General features: G+C 39.4%; 1 protein-coding gene and 1 pseudogene across 1 annotated transcript in view; one reads left to right on the top strand and one right to left on the bottom strand.

Moving 5' to 3' along the window:
- Window positions 1-18,800, bottom strand: part of LOC138145580 (WD repeat- and FYVE domain-containing protein 4-like) — a 64,015-nt gene extending 45,215 nt beyond the window's left edge. Inside the window, exon 1 of the mRNA XM_069067250.1 lies at window positions 18,645-18,800. The gene's annotated coding sequence lies outside the window, so the exon portion shown is untranslated. The remainder of the gene's footprint in view (window positions 1-18,644) is intronic.
- A 1,585-nt stretch (window positions 18,801-20,385) lies between these two features.
- On the top strand, window positions 20,386-21,320 carry LOC138145581 (large ribosomal subunit protein eL6-like; annotated as a pseudogene).
- Window positions 21,321-21,402: the final 82 nt, after the last annotated feature.

The raw sequence follows: 21,402 nt of genomic DNA on the forward strand, positions 1-21,402 counted from the left end.
ATGAAAGCAGGCTCAACGTGACTTGCTTGGTAAACTCCTCTGGAAAACAATCCTTATATTACCAAGGACCTTGGCACTCAGTTTTTTTAAATCAATGTTTCTTGACTCTGTAACACATTAGCATGGGTACTGTATTCATCAACCCCATCAAATTTGCTTCTTCAAGTTTTTGGGGAAAATATCTACAATCCAATGTATAAAGTATTTCAACACAGAGCCTCAGTAAGATAAAGTAAGTGGAATGTCTCTCTAAATCTTTCTTAGGAGGAATCTAAAGATAAATCCATACAAACAATTTAAAGAAAATGTCCTGCTCTTGTCTTGGTTCTATGGCTATAACCATATATGGTACTTGGTTGTACCAGATGCCATCACAATATTTGATTCAGGCAACCAACTATTTATTTTGTCTACACAACAATAGTCAGACCATTTGGTTTTCTTCCACTGAATAGATTAACTATTTACATATCATGTAAGTAAATCCTATCTATATATACACACCTTCTACATACACACATTCATATATGTCAAGAATACCATAGAGTCATAGGCCCTTGGAGCTCAAAAAAGTTTTTTTAAGTTTAGAAAGAACTTAACTACCAAGTCATTACAGATAGCATGGCTCCCCTTGTCAAGTTTGGGATACCAAGGGATAGAAAGACACATAACTGCATCCAACTTAACCTAAGGCAACATTTCCTGAATATTGTACAAACCAACTGGATTCTTACAGAGAAATGGATACGGGAAGGCATATGCATAATTACCTGAGTGTCATCCTCTGGGTCTAACCCAGGGGAGTGAAGGTGAATGTCTAAGCACTCCCAAAAGGGTCTGTCTATCCAGATAATGGCAGAACAGCCTCCAGATGACCTATTTCTAGAAGCTATATGAATTTACACAGAGGTAAACAAAGGAAACTGAATACTGCAATTTAAGGTGAGCAAACTCAAGTTGCTTTTTACTAATTCAGTTATGAGTAGGTCAGATAAACTTGAACATAGATGATAGAATTCCTTTGGAATCAAGAATTTTAATCATTGCTATTTATTAGTAATAATCAAATGTTTCTATCTATATCTTCATGGCACTGTTCTCCCTTCTCTCTCTTTGGGTGATGGGACCTGTTTTCACCAAGCTGAATCAATGGTACAATGGTAAAAAAAATTTCAATTAAAAAACATTTATTAAGTGCCTACTGTGTTCCAGAAACTACCCAAAATAAAAATGAAATCTTTTCTGCTTTAAGAGAGTTTGCATTTGACTGGGAAGCAACAAATGTGCATAGATGAGTAAATGAAAAATATGTACAAAATTAGCGCGAGGTCCTTTTAGGGATAGTGCTAATGACATGGAGACTCCAAAGTGGACTGTTGTAAAAAAAATAGCACTTAACCTAAGCCTTCAAGGGAGCTAGTGATTCTAGAAAGAAGAGTTCAGAGCAAAAGACCGTGATTCACATTCCAGGTCTACCACTTACTACCCATCAGACAAATGGACAAATCATTTTGCCTTGCCAATCCCCAGTTTCTTGCACAATCTCTCTTACAAGGCTATTATAAGGATCAGATGAAATAAATGTATATAAAGAACTCTGAAAACTTTGATGAATTATTTTAGAGAGGTAGTGTAGGATAGAGTGCTGGACTTAAGAGTCTAAAAGATCTGGATTCAAATCCTTCCTCAGATACTTAATAACTGTATAATTCTGGGCAAGTTACTTAACCTCTTCAGGCCTCAGTTTCCTCTGAGAGTTCCAGAGAACTGGACTAGATGACCACCAAGAATGGTCCCTTCTGACTCTAAATCTATGATGCTATGAGTAATTATGACAACTAATTGTTTATCAGTAATTTAAATGACATGTTACTGGTTTCAAGTATAGATTAACCTCAACAAATCATGGGTATAATCAGTAGCTAAAGAGCATTTTATCTAACAGTGGTCCATGGTGGGTAGTAACCACCAAAGATGAAGGTGATATGGTATAGTAGAAGGAGTATTAGTCTGAGAGTCAGGAGCCCTGAGGCATAGATCTATGACTAGTTCTCATATGTGACCTTAAGAAAGTTGCTTCATTTAATTAAGCCTCAGTTTCCTCACCCCCATACTTCCTCACTTCGCTCGGTCTGTCAAGGGCGCCAACATCTTTCCAGTCACCCAGGTTTGCCTCCTCAGAGTCCTCCTTGTCTTTTCACTCTCCCTCACTGTTAATGCCAATCAGTTGTCAAGATCTTATGATGCTACCTCCATGACATTTCTCATATCCAATCCCTTTCTCTCTACTCACCCTAGTTCAGGTCATTGTCACCTTGCTGTTGAGTAGCAATAGCTTCTTACTTGACCTCTCTATCTCTAGTCACTCTCTTCTCTAATCCATCCTACATAAGTATCAAATGAATATTTCTAGGTAGTACCTCATCACTCCATTGTTCAAGAAGCATCAATGTGTCTCTGGGGTATTGACGATAGAATTCAAAATCCTCTCTTTGACACTTGGAACCCTTCACAATTTGGATTCAATCTACATTTGCCTACAGTTCTCATTACTCTTTCTCTTAATATACTCCATGTTTTAGTCAAACTAGTGTACTTATAGTTACCTATATATGACCTTCAATCTTCCACCTTCCACCTTCCATCTTTGCACAAGCTCATCCTTGCCTGGAATGGTGTTCCTCTCCTTATTTCCAGCTTTTGATATTTCTAACCTCATTCAAGGCTCAATGTGAGTGCTATCACCAAAAAAAAAAACTTTCTCAATATCCTCAATTGTTAGTGTCCCAACCCCCAAAAACATTACTTGGTATTTACTTTGTAAATATATTGCATTTATATATTGGTGTACATATAATTTCTCCCTGGCAGAACGTAAACTCCTTAAAGGCAACAATTGTTTTCACTTTTACCTTTGTAACTCTAAGAGTAAATGATAAAATACTTAATAAAGACTTGTTCAATCAAATTGAGTTGATTTTGCAAAAATAATGAGTTTAGATTAAAATTATCTCTAAAGTGACATCACCAACAACTGTAAAATTCTATGATTCTCTGTAAGAAGTTAAAACTAAAACAAAGCAATGGAAGAAAACAAACTTTTCAGACAGCTTTTTTAGAGAGGAGGACCTTTGGGGGAAAAAAAGCTTCTGTGTCTTTAGATTTTAAATAAGTGGAGGTAGTAGAAAAGCTTCCTGCTCTCCTATTCAAAGTCCTTCCCAGTTTTATTGCTGGCCTCAAACTGAAGCCAGAACAAGAAAGTTAACCTGAAGCACTTCAGGTCAAAGAGCAAGGCCAGGCAGGCCAGCGTCTAATGCAGCTTTCCCTGAAAATAAATGTCTGTACTGTGTTTGAAGATGCACAATCACTTTATACACATTATACCTCTTGACAATCACAAGCAGCCCTTTGAATTAAACACTCACCCAGTGGGTAAATAAGCATATATCACTATGTCCAATTTACAAATGTCCAATTGGGGCTCAAAGAAGTTAAAGTCATGCACTTGGTTAAGTGTGAGGGTCCAGTTGTCCTGATTCCAAACCAGTGCTTTTCCCACAATACCCCTGCTATGGACTCATTCTCACACCTGAAGCTGTCCTCTGCCTTAGTTCAAAAATAAAATTTATGCACAAATAGATAATAATCATTGACTATGTTTCTATCTTTCCTGCTCTGTTCTGAAATCAAAAGGCCTGGAGGGCAGGGATTATTTCCCATGACCTTGACTAGGTTATTACCACACTATGGCCATGAAATCATTATAGCATTCATTAAATCTTACTCCTAACCACAGTGAAACTTCCTGGTATCCATGAAAAAGAAGCTCTCTTCTCCCAGACGTGAAGAACCTTCCAGAGAAAAGTTTATAGGAGTCCATGAGAAATTATGCTCTTGCATTCTCTCCAATTAGCCTGTGAAGAAGTCTACCTTGACTTTCCATTTTTACATATTTCCCCCACACCAAATTTGCTTTATGGAAGAGGAAGTGGGCACAAAAAAAGAGTAGGCAGCTTGTCAAAACAAGAATGTTTCTTTGAAATGAAAGTTGGCCAGGGATGCTTTATTTGCATCTACTTCCTAAAAATAACAGAAGTTAATCTGAAGACTCATAACCTCTCTCCCCCAGAGTTAACGAAGCATGAATGACTACTCATGGGTTCAGGAGGATCCAAGATGCTTGAGCATACCCTATTCAAGAGGAAGCCATCATTAACAATAGTAGTGATCATGACAAGAATAGCCCACATTTCGAAGACATTTTTCATCAGAAATTTATCATTACATTAGCATGGGCACAACCTCCACAGAGACAGCTCAGAAACTCTCTGGGACTTGGCAGAGTGTTTTAATAGTTGTTGTGGCTTAAAAATTCCTTATGTTCTGGCCAACCTGTTGTTAAGATTCTCTGAGTTCAAGCTGATACTCAGAACAGGTCAGGACATAGCTTGATTATTGGTTCATATTATATTCCACAGCTTTCCAATTTGGTAGGGCTTCAGTTCTGCTGAAGAAGCCTTGGAGATACCCAGGTCACCTCTGCAGCAGGATGAGGAATCAGAGGAAGACTGGAATAGAGTACATAACTCTTCAGGAGTCAGTCAGCCTACAAGAATTTCTTAAAAGCTTTCTATGTGCCAGGGACTGTGTACAAAGCACTGGGGATACAAAACAAAACAAAAAACTAAGAAATGATCTCTGCCCTCAAAGAATTCACATTTTATTGAGGAGAGAAAGTGCAAATAATTATGTACATATAAGACAGGCAGAGTACATGGATGGTAGGATCAGAGGGAAGGCAAAGAGATGTGGTGAGTGGGGCTATGGGGATGGGAAAGGACAGCAAGGACTATTTTTTTTACAAATTAATATATTTATTTTTAGTTTGCAACATTCACTTCCATAAGTTTAAAATTTTCTTCGCTGCCCTCCCCTCTCCTCTCCCCAAGAGGTTGCGCAATCAGATATAGGCTCTACACATGCATTCCTATTTAAACACATTTTCACATTATTCATGTTTTATAGAAGAATTAGAACATATGGGAGGAACCATGAGAAAGAAGAAACAAAACAAAAATAAGCACAAATAATCTGCTTCAATCTGCATTCAGACTCCACAGTTCTTTCTCTAGATGTGGATGGCATTTTCCATCATGAGTCTTTTGGAGTTGTTTTAGGTCCTTGCTTTCCTGAGAAGAGCTAAGTCTATCAAAGTCAGTCATCGCACAATGTGGCTGTTACTGTGTACAATGGTCTCCTGGTTCTGTTCACTTCACTCAGCATCAATTCATATAAGCCTTTGCAGGTTTTTCTGAAATTCTCCTGCTTATCATTTCTTATAGCACAGTAGTATTCCATTACATCAGGGGATTATCTTTCGACTTTCTTAATACAATGTCTGCTTTAGATATCTGTTTAAAAATAGTAGATATCTGTTTTAAAAAAAAAATGTTTACTGACTGACTAAAGGTAGGATTTGAGCCGGATATTGAAGAATCCAGGGAAACCAGATGGAGATAAGAAGAGAGAGCATTCATGGCCTGGGAGACACCGGCTAAAAAAGCTGGGAAATGGAGTTTCATGCATGAGAAACTGAAATTAGGCGAGTGTAGCTGGTTTTCAGATCACATAGAGAAAGTATAAGAAGGCTGGAAAGGTAGGAAGGAGACAGGTTGGGAAGAATTTCCTACATAAGAGCATATGCAATGTGATTTCTTCACAATAACCCTATGAGTCAAAAAGTATCCACTCTATTTTACAAACAAGTAAACTGAGGCTCAGAAGGGGGCCGTGGAGCTTGCCCAAGATCACACAATCAGTAAATGGCAGATTCTGAACTCAAACTCAGGCCTTCTGAAGGCCTGTCCTCTTCTACCATATCACTATTGTCTTTTGGGGGTGGGGCAGAGAGTGGTGGCAATTGGGGTAAAGTGACTTGCCCAGGGTCACACAGCTAGTAAGTAAGCCAGATTTGAATACGGATCCTCCTGACTCCAAGGCTGGTGCTCTATCCATTGTACCACTGAGTAACACATAATAAGGATAAAAACTGGACTTGTGATTTCACTAATAAATGGAAATTCTTGATGAGGAAATGCCTTCTGTTAATGCAGGTTGGCACCTTCTCATCAACTTATGGTTTTAGGGATTTGCCTAAAGAACTGAAAGGTTTAAGTGACTCATCCAGGGTTGCAGAGGCAGTTGCCATAAGAGACAGCTTTGAGATAAGTTCTCTATCCACAATACCCCTGCTGCCTCTAACAATGAATGATGATGACAATGACACATTTATAGGGTATTTTACAATACACATGAGAGGGAGCGTAGCATAGAGGACAAAGTGCTGGCCTCGGAGAAAGAAAGACCTAGGTCCAAGGGCCACCTCTGAAACACCCTAACTGTGGGACCTTGAGAAAATCATTTAACCTCTTGGTGCATTAGGCAAACCTCTAAGACTAAGTTATAGAGAAGGTATTGACTAGTGGAAACATTTGTCTGGGATTTATCTGGGAATTCCGTATTTTAAAAAATATCACAGCTCCAGCCCCTATTCCTATCTCTATACAGTGTACAAAGTACTTTCTTCACCACACCTCTATGTGGTAATTGGTGAAAGCAATATTATTGCCATTTTACGCATGAGGAAACTGAGGTTTTGAGGAGTTTTGTAGCAACTCTTTTTGGTATGAGTAAAAAGTTCCATTTCACCACTAGGCAATGAGGGAAACTACTCATAAACAGAACATTCATTAAATGAAGATTAAAAATAAAAGCAGCAGTAGAGTCAGAATGCCAAAGAGAAAGCAGTAGTTCATAAAATACAGGAAGTAGGATGTGCTTGGGTCCTCTCTGTGTTCTTCCAGATCTAATCGCTATTTAGATCATTTTTCACATACAAACAGATCTGCTAGACTCAAGAGGCAAGCCCAAAGTACTGAAAATTATTCACGTTCCTCAATAAAATACAGTGTACATTTAGTAAGGGCATATAATGTGCAGAATGTTATGGGAGAAGTAAATTCTAGATTAGACAAAGTTCCTGTCCTGGAGGATTCCTTATAAGGGAATCAGGGCAATTGGTGGATACGATGGAAGGGAAAGAAAGATAGGAAAGGCTAGCTTGGAGACCGTTGTTGGAAACCGTACTTGTAATGGAGGCTTGATCTAGGGTGGTGAAAGAGAAAATGGAAATGAAATAACAATTCTGAAAAGCATGTCTACAGGGAAAATGACCAACACACAATGGTATTGGATTTAGAATGTGAAGGAGAAATTCTTTGAGAAGGTAGAGGTAGCGCTGAACATGAACTAGCAATACAGAAAGGTGAAAGACCAGCAATGACCTCCATATTCCTACCATGTCAGTAACACACCAGCATGGTCATATAGTAGGTCTTACTGTGGTACTTGAATCTCCAAGATCCGGCGTTTTGAAATGCTATCCCTTCATGTCCAATTTCCCCTGCTATCTCATTCCCACTATATCTTCACTACTATCATGGGCTCAATCACTCAACTAGCATTTATTAAGAGATTATGATATGCCAGGTACAGGTAGGTGGTACATCAGATAGAATGCCAGGCCTAGAGTGAAGAAGGCTCATCTTCCTGGGTTTATATCCAGATTCAGTTACTTACTAGCCATGTGACCCTAGCCATTTAATCCTGTTTGCCTCAGTTTCCTCTTATATAAAATGAACTGGAGAAAAAAATGGCAAATCTCTCTCATATATTTGCCGAGAAAACCTCAAATGTGTTCACAGAGAGTCAGACACGACTGAAAATGACTGAACAACAATGAACTATTTGCCAGGCACTGTGTGGTGTGATACACAGTAATCTAATAGTAGTGATACAAATAGAAGCAAAAATACAAAATGAAACAAAACAAAAATAGTCCCTGTTCTCAAGGAACTAATAGTCTAACGGGGGAAATCAGACAACATCAATCAAACAACTATGTACAAGCAAGATAGAGACAGGATAAGTTGGGGAATGTCTCAGACAGAAGGCACTAAGATTCAAGAGGACTGGGAAAGGGAGAATGTATGACTTTAGCTGAAATCTGAAAGAAATACAAGGAGGTAGAGTAGAGGAAGGAACGAGTTCCAGGCATAATGGACAGCCAGTGAAAATACAACAGTTATAGAGAGAGTGTTTTCTTCTAGGAACAAACACCAAGCAAACCAATGTCACTGGACCACAAAGTAGAGGGAATTAAGGTAGAAGAAAACTCGAAAGGCAGGAAGGTGATAGGTGATGAAAGGCACTAAAGGCCACATATATAATTTAATATTTGGTCCTGGAGTTTATTGAATAAGAGAGTGACATGATCAAATCTGCCCTTTAGAAAGATCAATTTGATAACTGAATGGCTGACTGGAGTAGGGAGAGACTTGAGGCAGGAAGACCAGCCAGTAGGTTACAGCAATAACCCAGGTATGAGGTGATAAGGGACTACACCAAGGTGGGTGCAGTGTCAGAGGAGAGAAGGGGGCATACAAAAAGTGATGATGGTGAAATGATAACTGATTGGGTATGGGGGTGGGGTGAGAGGGTAAGGAGTGGAGTATAATATCCATGTTGCAAATCCAGGCACCTAAAATTGTGGCAAGCTTGGCAGTAACAAAGACTAGCTCCAGTCCATTGATTTTCTGGCCCTGTTCTTCTTGTTCATCTCCTTTGCTCTGCCTTCATTTGCTTTCCTATTCAGTCTCTACTCTGTCCTCTGCTACTTTAATGAGGCAGTTTGGTGGCATGCTAGATAACGTACTGAAGCCTCAGATACTTACGGTATTTGCATGAGAACCTAGGCAAGTCCCTTAATCAGTCTGGGCTTCAGTTTTTTCATCTGTAAAATGGAGATCATAAGAGTATTTCCCTCACAGTGTTGGGGTGGGAATCAAAGGAGATAACATGTAAAGCACTATGCAAACCTCAAAACACTCTTATAAATATTATTATTAATAATTCTAAAACTATTGTATTAAAATTCCTGAAACTTGGAACCTTCTGCTGTGCCAAGACAACCTGCTAATCCTCAGACCTGGGCAAACCCTTGGTAACTTCCCAGGATAAGGAGTATCACTGGACAAATTCCCCAAATCCTGCTCATTTTCCAAATTATGTGTTTCTGTTCTTCAACCTCAACTGAGCCTTCACTGCTGCTCAGAAATCCTCTATAAATAGTCTACATTCATGGATTCTTGATACCATTCACCACATTGACCATTTCAAACTTTAGAACTCAAGCCCTTCCTCTCCACCAACCCCCTTCTATATATATTATAGATAACCAAGCCTACTCCATTAGCAAAATTGAATTCTGCTTTCCAGAAGTCCCCCAACTCTTTTATTCCCTTCTTAAGTGGAAGTAGATCCAGACTGGGAGCCATTACCTACTCTCTGATCCTGCACATACTACCCAGGCCTGGGATTATGTCTAACATTTTACCCCAGGGTAGAAAAAAATCATTGCGTATATTAGCCACCACCTTACATGGAACTTGAGGCCATGTTTCCTTGGGACATGACCCTTGTTCCAGACTCCCTGACTGAATTTGAGGAATAAACTTCCTCCCCTTGAAAAGGCAGATTCTTTGCCTCTAACAATAGAACTAACCTATGTAGAACAAACATTTGAAGTGCACCACTGTTTCCTCTGAAGTTAGGAATATTGCTGAGGCCAGGGGAACCATATGGGACTTCTAGAGACCAATAATTTACCTCCATCTCCATGTATGATGAAGCCCATGTGAGCAAAACAACACACAGTATATTCTTGTGTCAAACCAAATGAATCCTTTGAACTCAGTGGCTCATAGGAAGACAACTGCTCAAAACATTTTTTATCATCTTTCATGTTATTGTGCCCCCCTCCTCTTTCTGTGTTGTTTCAGTGAAACAGGTGATCCTGTTCCTTTTAAGGATTTACACTCTCTGCACCCTTGATCTCATTACTTTTGACTTCCTTTTGGAAAGAACTTGGTCAAAATGGACCCTTTCCCCTGATCACTCATCTATAGGCCTTCCCTCTTCATTGACTCCTTTCTGTCTACCTAATGATAATCATTATTATTTGATCTGTACTTCTCTATGGAATAATTCTTATCTGACTACAAGCACAATCCTATCTACCTAATCCTACCCCAAAAAAGACCTTCCCTTTACCTTTCTACCCCATCCAGCTATTGTCTCATATCTCTCTTCCCCTTTATGGCCAAATGTCTTTGGAAATGTAGTCTACACTATCTGATTCTCTTTCATCACTGCTCACTCTATCATCTAAGATCAAGTCTCAACATTCTGCTGAAACTCTTCTCTCAGATGTCACAGATGACCAAATCCAACTTTTTTTTCAGCCTCCAGCCTCCCTGTCCTCTTTGCAGCCTTTGTCACCATTGGACACTGTTCTTGGGAACATTTGTTCCTCCTATGGTTTCAGAGAAATGGTTGTCTTAGTTCTCTAGCTACTTTGTTGATGGTTCTTCTTCCCAATCACAGAAGATTAGTATTGATTAATTAGTCGACACTATTAAAATAACTAGCATATGCCAAACACTATGCTATGCACTGGGAAGAAAAAGAAAAATACTAAATTGCTCCTGACCTCAAAGAATTTCCATTATATCATAGTAACATTTAACACAAAATAGATAAAAAGTAGTATCTGAGGAGAGGCAGAGTAGGAGGTAAGCCCCAACGTTCTACCTTCATTGAGCTCCCTTCTTTTCTCCCTCTCTATTTTTTCCCTTGACCAATAGCCAGTGGACCAATATCCACTCTCACATCAGCCTTCTCTTCCTCCTGGATCTCAAGCTTGACAAGTGAGCTGGATACTGGTTACTTTCCCCATATCTTGCCCATACCCAAGCCCACTATGACATTTCCTGGCCATAGCTATACCATGCAAAATGCATGGATACTAACCCCACCTTCCAAATCTAGCTGTGCAAAAAGTATTCAAATCAACACTATCATTTCCTGAAAAGTACATCATCATCGTCATTACTATGAACACTGTTATTGTCACTATTATTATAACTAGCTATATTAAGCATTTATTGTATTAAGTTTAATAGCTTGAAAGTATATTGTCTTTTAGAACATTTTTGGAATAATGATTTAAGATTTACAAAGCCTCTTTATAAAAATTTTATTCTATCTACTGCCCCACCTGCCTCAATAAAATGCTCTTTGACCCAAAGATTTCATTGCCAGGCACATGACCCAAAGAGGTCAATGACCAAAAAGAAAAAAAGAAGCATTTCATATACACTAAAATACCTGTAGCAACACTTTTTTGTGGCAGGAAAGAATTGAAAACAAAATAGCCATCCATCAGTTGGAGAGTGGTATGGAAATGGAATGGAATGGAACATTACTATGCAGTAAGAAACACCATACATGATGAATACAAGAACAGGCAGGCAGACTTAAGTATTATGAACTAATATAAAGTGAAGCGACGAGAACAAAAACATAATTGACACAATGGGGGAAAGGGAGAGAACAACAGCCGAACAGTTGAGGAAAAGCAGGTATATAAATGTGAGGAACAATGAATATGACAATCCAGGGAAATATGAGAAGACTTGTAAGAAGAATTGCAGATGATTGCGCATGTAAAGCCTCTATCAAATTGCTGACTGTCCCAGGGAGGGAAAAGATGAGGGAGGGGGAGAGAAAATTTGGAACTCAAAAGGTTTTTTTTAATGAATGTCAAAATTATCTATATATGTTAAGTGGAGGAAAATATTACTTTAAAAAGGAAGAGGTGGGGGGAAATCAACTTCTTTCAGAAGACCTGGAAATATTTGGAGATAAAATAAACTTAAGAATTAAAGCACACATATACACATGCACATGCACACACACTCACATACACACTAACTGCAACTATATAAATAAAAATAACGTCAAACAGCAACAAAATGCAAGTCAAATACAACAGACAATCTTGTTACTAACTTAGTAAAAGTTAAAGTACCTATTCTTGCTTTCTTTTCACAAATAGTAAATTTTAAAAAGTGTAAATTCATACACACTATTAGCTTTAGTTACTCTTTCTATGAAAATATTGAAATGCTTCACAATCTATGTGTCATCCTGATTCAGGAGTTAATCTTCCTCTGTAGAGTTTCCATGTTGGGTTTTTTGTTTTTGGGGTTTTTTTTTTGCTTTTTGGAGGGCAATTGAGGTTAAGTGACTTGCCCAAGGTCACACGGCTAGTTTTTTGTGTGTTAATGAGATGGCAATTCTGATGAGGAAAAAAATAATCATCCAGTTAGGAGGAACTTATTCTATGTTATCTCAACTTCCTTTTTCAGCTACGTCGGTATATTCTGCCACACCTTTGTGGCTTTTCCAACAGTAAAAGAATAGAGGAACACAAAATAAGTTCTCCTAATGAGGCTCAGTTTTCTTTCTCAGTATGTGTAGCAACTTCCATATTACTGACTGTACATGGAACATTTTGACTGATTAGAAATCTAAAGGAAATTTTTGGAAAAAGAATAATGCATTTACGAAACTAATTTCTTAGCATCCTTAAGTCATTTTAGAAACACAATAATGTATTAGGTACAACTTAGTTTGCATATGTAATTTCTATATCTGGCATTTTAGACTTAAACCTATACTTTATTCAGGTGATGCTGATGACAGTGATGATGATGATGATGTCTGGACCTATAATTTCATCAGTGTGAGGCATTTCCAGTGTGAAAATTCCCTGTGCTAATGCATCTGGCCAATTCACTGGGACCTTGTAGTATTAAAAGATTTGCCTTTTAAGGTTGTGATCTGCCTATAGGCACACATGCATACATATACAGATATCATATATGTATACCCATACAAACACATATATACACACATGAATATATACACACATATATATGTGTGTGCATATATATCTCAATATCTATCTATAGCTACATACAGATATAAATACACATAAATTTATATTTATACAGCTTTAAATATATATATGTGTATATATATATACACATACATAAGCATACACATACATACACCTAGATCTTCCAGACTCTAAGGCCCTCTATACTATCCCTTCTGAAAAGATTTACCTTTAAATGAATTTAAATTTGGTTATGATTAGAGCTACAAGCTGCCTGAAGTTGAAGACCACAGTACCTAATAGGCTGAACTATCAGTGACTGTCTTTTGTCAAATACATCCTTGTCAAAGTGTTTCCCCTCTGCTACATCAGCCTCCATGACAAAAGCTTTAGAACTGGATGTTCTGTCCATGAAATTGTATCAAACATGACTGAGATTTTCAAGGCCATCCCATAGCACAGTATGACCCTAAGCAAATTATTTACCCTGTATGAGTCTTACTTCTCTCACATGTAAAATGAAAGGGTAACACCAAGGTTGCCTCTGTCATCCCTTCCAGATCTAAACCCATGATTAGATGAAATCTACTTCCCTAGAGTCTAGGTCAGTGGTCTCAACTTCAAATGGCATGTTTGCTTCATAAGACTCATCTCTTGGCACTACTGTTCTCTAATTCTTAGCTTTTCCACCCATACTCAGTTGCACAGTTATATACTCATTTGGAGCAAAGGGTCTTTATACACCTTTGAGGACAGCAAGCAGCATCTTTATGGGAGATGTAGATTATTGATCCCTGATAGAGAGGATACATCTGGCTCCATTTGCTTTTTCTTTTTCTTTCTGTTGTAGATTTCCATTACAGATGCACCAACTTGACTTAGAGTGATTTCCCTTTGATCATCCACAAATAGCTATCCTCTGTTACCTAAATGAGTAGATGTGGGAGAGGGGGTAGGTGGGGAAAGTGTAATGAAAGGAACTGTGCATGAAGTTAAACTCTCATTCATTTTTCCCTTCCAATATAGCTGACTCACTGGAAAAAAAAAATGGGTAAATTAGGACTAGGCTTAATTTGATGTTTTACTGTCCTAATGACCTTCATGGATTGTTAAAATCAGAGTTGTAACTAGGGTAGGGCAACTGGAGATTAACTTCTGGGTGCTGAATTTAGAAGTTTCTGGTAGTATTTACAGACTTTGAGTAGCATATAGACAATAGAAAATAATTAAAATTAACTGAAATAGAAAGCTATCCTTCCTCTAATTTTTTTCAAGATCTTCGATCACTGCTTTTTCTTCTTCCCTCCCCACTACCTGGTGGGGTCCATTCATCCTTACCTACTCAGTTGAGCTTACCATTCTTACTCCAAGAGCTGTGATAGTTTCTAATGATATCTTTCTTTAAGACCTTGCCAGCCTCTTATAGATTATGACTTTGCTTAGCCTTTCTTTTGCTCAAGGAGCCTAGGACAGCTCTCAAAGATGTTTCAGAGTGCCACTAAAGAATCAGTTGTTCCTGAATATAGTCAGTTTGCAGAGCCAGTGAACCAGGCTGGAAAGAGGACTATTCTCTGTTGGCTTTGTGAACAATAAACCAAGGTACTTTTCAGCTCAGATGCTTAATGGAAATCTAAGGGCATTTCTGTCTGACACAAAGAAGGAAAAATGAAATACTTTTGTAAATATATATTTTGGGGGGCGGCCAGTTAGCACAGCGAGTAAGAGCACCGGCTCCAGTGTTGAGAACACCTGGAGATCGAATCCCGGGCTCAGACACTTAGCACCCACCCAGAAACACCTGGCCGTGTAACCTTGAGCAAGTTACTCAACCCCAATTGCTTAGGGGCGGCCAGGTGGATCAGCGAGTAAGAGCACCGGCTCCAGTGTCGGGATGACCTGGATCAAATCTGGGCTCAGATACTCAGCACCACACCCAGAAATAATAACTGGCCGTGTAACCTTGAGCAAGTTACTTAACCCCAATTGCTCATAAAAAAAAAGTTACACAATTTCAGGGTTGGAAATTATCACAGAAATCAAGTAAGCTGATTTATACCTAAGCCAGAATCCCCTTCCCAACATCCTCAACAACAAGAGGCCACCAAGGTTCCTGGAGGGACTGCTGTAGGATCTGTCGGTTGTAGAGTTAAAAGTATCATTGTGGTTGTTGGCATCATTGTACTCTAAGTCTTTTTAAAATTTATATAATGAGAATAGTACTTGTGCTACCTATCCCACAGGATTATTTTGAAGAAAGTAGTTTGTAAATTAAAGGAGTAGGGATTGTACCTATCAATTTATTGAAATAGGTAGCTCCCAGGTGAGGAAATTCCATCCTCCAATGGGAGTCAGTACCCTCTCTGCAACTTACAAAGAGATTCCTAGGACACCCAGGTCTTCCTGGTTCTGGCGATAGCTCTCTGTCTACTATGCCACATTGTCTTTCATCATTTGCAGACTATAAACTATAAAATTATCTATAAATGCAAGATATCATTAGCAATTCTTGTTCTGGTGGTGGCTTGAACAGAGTTCTCATAGAATTACAAAATTGTAGAGCTAGATTTTTTTTTTGCTTTTTTGGAGGGCAATTAGGGTTAAGTGACTTGCCCAAGGTCACACGGCTAGTTTTTGTGCTAAGTGTCTGAGGCCGGATCCAAGTCTAGTTCCTCCTGACTCCAGGGCCGGTGTTCTATTCACTTGCCACCTAGCTGTCCCCCGTAGGGCTGGATTTTAAAGCTCAACTAGTACAACCTCCTCAGTTTACAGATGGGGAAACTGAGATTCAGAATGGTAAAATAATTATTTCAAGATTATGCAACTGTGCTTCCACAGACAACCTTTTAAGTATGTTGCCTTATACATGATTTAGATTAAATTCAAATACTAATCGTTGCAATTTGCTTTGATTCTTAGATCCTTAAATAGTGAATTCAGTATTTCCAAGTCTCTGACCCTTTTGGAACTCTGACCCTTAATCATTCTTAAATCTCCAGACCCAGAATTACTGGTAGGGCAAGATACTGTGTATTACTTTTCCAATCATAATTTTTTTTTTAATTTTTTTTTTTTTTTTGCTTTTTGGTAGGGCAATTAGGGTTAAGTGAATTGCCCAAGGTCACATGGCTAGTTTTTGTGTTAAGTGTCTGAGGCTGGATTTCAACTCAGGTCCTCCTGACTCCAGGGCCAGTGCTCTATTCACTGAGCCACCTAGCCGCTCCCCTAATCATAATTTCTTACCATAAAAAAAAAAAATCCAGCCTCAGACACAACACAAAAACTAGCCGTGTGACCTTGGGCAAGTCACTTAATCCCAAATGCCCTCCAAAAAGCATAAAATTTAAATAAATTAATTAATTAAAATGAAATGTGGAATTTTTTGCCAGGGCAATAATAGAGGGGCATTTTTAAGAAACTGTTTCTTTGATGCTTTTTAATATAAATTTCGATTTTAAGGATAAAAGACATCTGAAATGAAATTAATATTTTTTGTGACTTACGTTCAGACTGCCCACAGATCTTATGAGAGCCACTCACAGAAATTTGTTGTGCATCTATCACAACAGGGTTCAATTAGCTATAGCCAAGAAGAGCAGCCAAATCACCCTGCTTCGTTCCATTAAAATATATGCATGTTAACAATCTTAAAGTTCTGTGTTTATATGACATATTTGCAACTATGCGGAAGGAAAAAATGGCATTAGGATAAAATACAAGATTCCTAGAAGCAGAAAAATGGAACTTCACTGTCAGTACCCTGTAATTTCTAAGTCAAATTGATCAACGTTTCCTCATTAGTCATCATGATATTAGCAAAGCAAATGACTGTCCACTATGATTTGACTGTGTCCACTGAAGGGTCCTCTGGCCCTCCCACCACAAACTGTATGAAGTCACAGATCTAGAAAGGACTTCAGGAGTCATCTGGTCCAACCTCTTTGTTTGGGAGACAAGGAACTTGAGATCCAGAAAGGTTAGGTTACTTGACCAAAGTGTTAAGCCAGGTTTTGAACTCAAGCCCTATGACAACAGTCTTGACACTGAACCATGCAGCCTCCCCAATCATTATATCAATTTATTTGGTTTTAGCCAATTTGTTCAGATAACTATATCATAATGAAAACATTATAAGAAAGGAGCAACACATGAACCCATTAGCATGTGGCCAAGATAAACTCATATGTTTTTTTCTTTTTAGCATACTTGTCATTTCACTGATGTAAGAAGCTCTCTTTGAGGTATCCTACTGATGCAAATCATTACCTGCTGTATAATCTATAGTCTACAGCCAACATTCTGCTCCTACAATAAGGAGGGTTGCTGTTGTTCATTCATTTCAGTCATATCCAACTCTTTGTAACTCCATTTTGGGGTTTTCTCAGGAAAGATTCTGGACTGGTTTGCCATTTCCTTCTCCAGTTCATTTTACAGATGAGGAAACTGAGGCAAACAGGGTTAAGTGACTTGTTCAAGGTCACACAGCTAATAAATGCATGGGACTGGATTTGAACTCATGAAGATGAGTCTTCCTAATTATATATATCAGCTCAGTGATCTATAACTAGCTGCCATAGACAACATTTTACCAAGAAGTTAATGTCAAATCGCTGTGTCCAGCACTGGTATAGACACAAAGTAGAACACAATTCAACCCTCACCCTCAAGGAATTTATTATCTAGAAGTGAAAAAAAACAAGTCATGCACAAAGATAAGTTCAAATTCATAAGAGAGGTACAAAGCATTATGAGAACTGAAGGAGGAAATGACCAATTAAGTTAGATTCATTAGGTATCAGCTATCAAAGATCAAGGCTTTCAGAGTATGCAACAAAGAATAGATAATATATAACAAAAAACAATGAAGGCAGAAAAACTGTCCCAAGCATGAACCAAAGACAATGAAGTTTCACCTAAGTGGGGTAGTCACAGGTTATAATACAACGTTAGGGCTGGAAGGGACCTTACAGATAATGTAGAAACTGGGGCAAGAAGAATTAAGCCCAATCAGATTCACAATCCACTTAGTGACAGAGCTAGCCTCCTAACTCCCAGTTTAGTGCCTTTTCTGATACCTGCTCCTCCCCAGTTCAGGGGATTCAAGGCACCAGAGGAGGAGGAATAAAGGCAGCCCAAAGTAGTACAAAGAGAATTGAACTTGGAGTCAGAAAACTTGAGTTTCAATCCTGACTCTTCCATTTGTTACCTTTGTGACCTTGGACAAGTGCATTTTGCCCTTCTCGGCCACTTTTTCCTCATCTGTCAAATGGGCTGTTCTAACGTTCTATGAGGGAGAACCCCTCTGGCAGTTTTGCCATCAGGCCTGCCCTGCTGCAGGCTGATGTTACACATAGACTGCCTCAGGAACTGCAGTCCCCAAAAGGAAGGAAAGAATTGTACCTGTTCCTTAATTTGGGGGTTGATAGTAACAGTTGAATACACTGCTCTGGAGAAGGCCAAAGGAGGCCAACCTGCTCTTCTTCAAATTACAACAAAGTACGTTATACAGAACCAGACCAAAACACATGACAAAAGATCCAAATCTACTTTCAGTGTGACATAGACCCTCACTTGGGCTGGTCATTGCAACCTCGTGAGCCTTACTTCAGTCCCCCTTTGCCCGAGTTCACCCCCTCAGTCCCAAGTGTGCAAGGAGCCAATCAGTCTGAAACACTTAACATTGCATTGCTTCTTTATCAGGACAGAAGCCAAGACATGGCCCCAGTTTACCACAGATGGGCTCAGAGTCCCTGAGGATAGCGTTCGATAAGCCTGAGTGACCTACCTGAGATATCCGTCCAGATGCCCCCGCCCTGGGGAGACTCCAGCCGCATCTGAGCCCCAGGGATCTGCCCTTTACTGGGTGGGTTTGCCCAGAAGGTCACCAGGCACCAACAGCCCCTTGAATCTTCAACAGCTCCCACTGGCTTGTTCAGCTCCTCTCTGCGGATCATGCAAATAGCCTGTAGCCTTATTTCCTGGAGAAAGCAGAAGTGAGGAAGCAGGGAGAGTTTCATTTTATGCTGAATCCAAGCTGGTGACAACAGCAGCCTGAGTTACTGTAGAGACAGCTAGGCTGTACAGGAAGGTGACCTTTGACTTCCTTTTAACCAGAAGAGAAAACCCTCTGGAGCCTCAGGGACCTTTTCCAACAAATGTGTGGTTCTTACTCAAGACCAGTGCAGAGGCTGCTACCTATTTATCTGCATTTTGGGAGGGGGCCATGTAGAACGAGGAGCAAGTTTGGGATCAGATCATGGGAAATGAAGGATTTTCAGGAAGGGGTCAGCTATTTATTTCTCCAGATACAGTCCTGCATGTAAATTATAAGTATAGGAGAGAGAATCTTTCACCAAAACCAAACATTAAACTGAAAACACACCTTAATAACAGTAGTTCCTAGTGTGGTACAGGAGAAGGGACACTATTCTGGCTCTCAAATACCAGGGTTTCCATCAGAGCCATACTTCTAATAGGGAACTTGGACAAGGAAGAAAACAAGCATTAATTAAACACCTACTATATGCCAGGCCTTCCCAACAGCCCTGGGGAATAGGTGCTTTTATTATCCCATTTTACAGTGCATGAAACCTAACTGACAGAGGTTAAATGACCTGTCCAGGGTCACACAGCTAGTATATGTCTGAAGCTAGATTTGAAATCAAGTATTGCTAACTCAAAGCCCAGCTTCTATCCAGTATGCCATATATCTGCCCCAAATCATTGACTCTACCTTTTGGTAACTGAGGCAAATCATTTCACTACTCTTTTCCTCAGTTTCCTCAACTATAAAATGAGAGCACTGCATAAAAATATTATCTAAAGGTCCTTCCAGCTATAAATCTATGATTCTATGACATCATTTATATAGATTTTGGTTTATTTTTCTGTAAAACAGAAGTGTTTCTTTCTGAGTTAGATTGGTAGCCTCTAAGACCCCTTTATATTCAATAACACTACTATTAATGAAAATAATTACATGAGTTTGTGTCCCAATACTTCTATTCAGCTCCAGAAAGCAGTTATTTTATTCACGGGTACAATAGTCTGTGGAACATTGAATATAAAAGAATAAAAGCTGTGTGGAAACATGGACCAATAAGAATGCAAAGAATGGCAAAAGACAGATTTTCCTCTTAAACATCTTACAGGCCGTGGGGCAGATAACAAGCAAACACATAAGTGCGAACAAGACAAACATAGGATAAATAGGAGACTATACGTTTTGTTCTTTTTTTTTTAGTTGTGTCCAACTCTTCATGACTTCATTTGAGGTTTTCTTGGCAACTAGAGTGGTTTGTCATTTCCTTCTCCAGCTCATTTTACAGATGAGGAAACTGAGGCAAACAGGATTAAGTGACTTGCCCAGCGACACATAGCTAGTAAGTGTCTAAGGCTGTATTTGTACTCATGAAAGTGAGTCTTTCTGACTCTAGGCCAGGCGCTCTATCCACTGTGCCACCTAACTGCCCCCAATTAAATAATTAATGGGTCCTGCTCCCCGCCTCCCGCCCCTGCTTATAGACCGGAAGTCCGGACTGTAATTCTCTTTCCCGTCTCTCAAGATGGCGGACAAAAAGTCACCCAAGGAAAAGAAGGTCAAAAAGGGAAAAAAAAGAGAACAAAAAGGAAGATGTAGCTGAAAAGGTCAAAAAGCCTCGAAAGCATTGCAGTCGGAACCCAGTCCTGGCCCGAGGGATTGGTAGATACTCCAGGTCTGCAATGTATTCCCGGAGAGCCATGTACAAGCGGAAATACGCTGCCCCAAAAACCCGGATTGAAAGGAAGAAGAAAGAAAAAGTGCCTGCTACTATCTCAAAGTCTGTTGGTGGCGATAAGAATGGAGGAACTCGAGTGGTAAAGCTTCGCAAAATGCCTAGGTATTACCCTACTGAGGATGTGCCTAGAAAGCTGCTCAGTCATGGCAAAAAGCCCTTTAGCCAGCATGTGAGGAGACCCAGGGCTAGCATCAAGCCAGGTACAGTTCTGATCATGCTCACTGGCCGCCACAGGGGCAAGCGAGTGGTTTTCCTGAAGCAGCTGGCTAGTGGCTTGCTACTGGTGACTGGACCTCTGACCATCAACCGTGTTCCTCTGAGAAGGACCCATCAGAAATTTGTTATTGCTACTTCTACCCGGGTTAACCTTTCAGGAGTGAAAATTCCAAATCATCTTACTGATGCTTACTTCAAGAAGAAGAGGCTCCGTAAACCTAGACACCAAGAAGGAGAGATTTTTGACACAGAAAAAGAGAAATACGAGATTACAGAGCAGCGCAAGGCTGATCAGAAAACAGTAGACTCTCAGATCCTACCCCGAATCAAGAAAATTCCTCAGCTCCGTGGCTACCTGCGTTCTGTCTTCTCTCTCTCCAATGGAGTTTATCCTCACAAACTGGTGTTTTAAATGCCTTGCTTGCACAGAACACTTATTAAAATATTTGCAATAGCTAAAAAAAAAATTAATGGGTCCTGCTTTTATTTATTATATTCATTGAATGAGAGGAGGAGAAGGAGGAGGAGGAGGAGGAGGAGGAGGAGGGG

This window comes from Petaurus breviceps, unplaced genomic scaffold, assembly GCF_028583685.1.
Source record: "Petaurus breviceps papuanus isolate PSGF00001 unplaced genomic scaffold, PetGlider_PUasm1.0 90740, whole genome shotgun sequence".
In the NCBI taxonomy this organism is placed as follows: domain Eukaryota; kingdom Metazoa; phylum Chordata; class Mammalia; order Diprotodontia; family Petauridae; genus Petaurus; species Petaurus breviceps.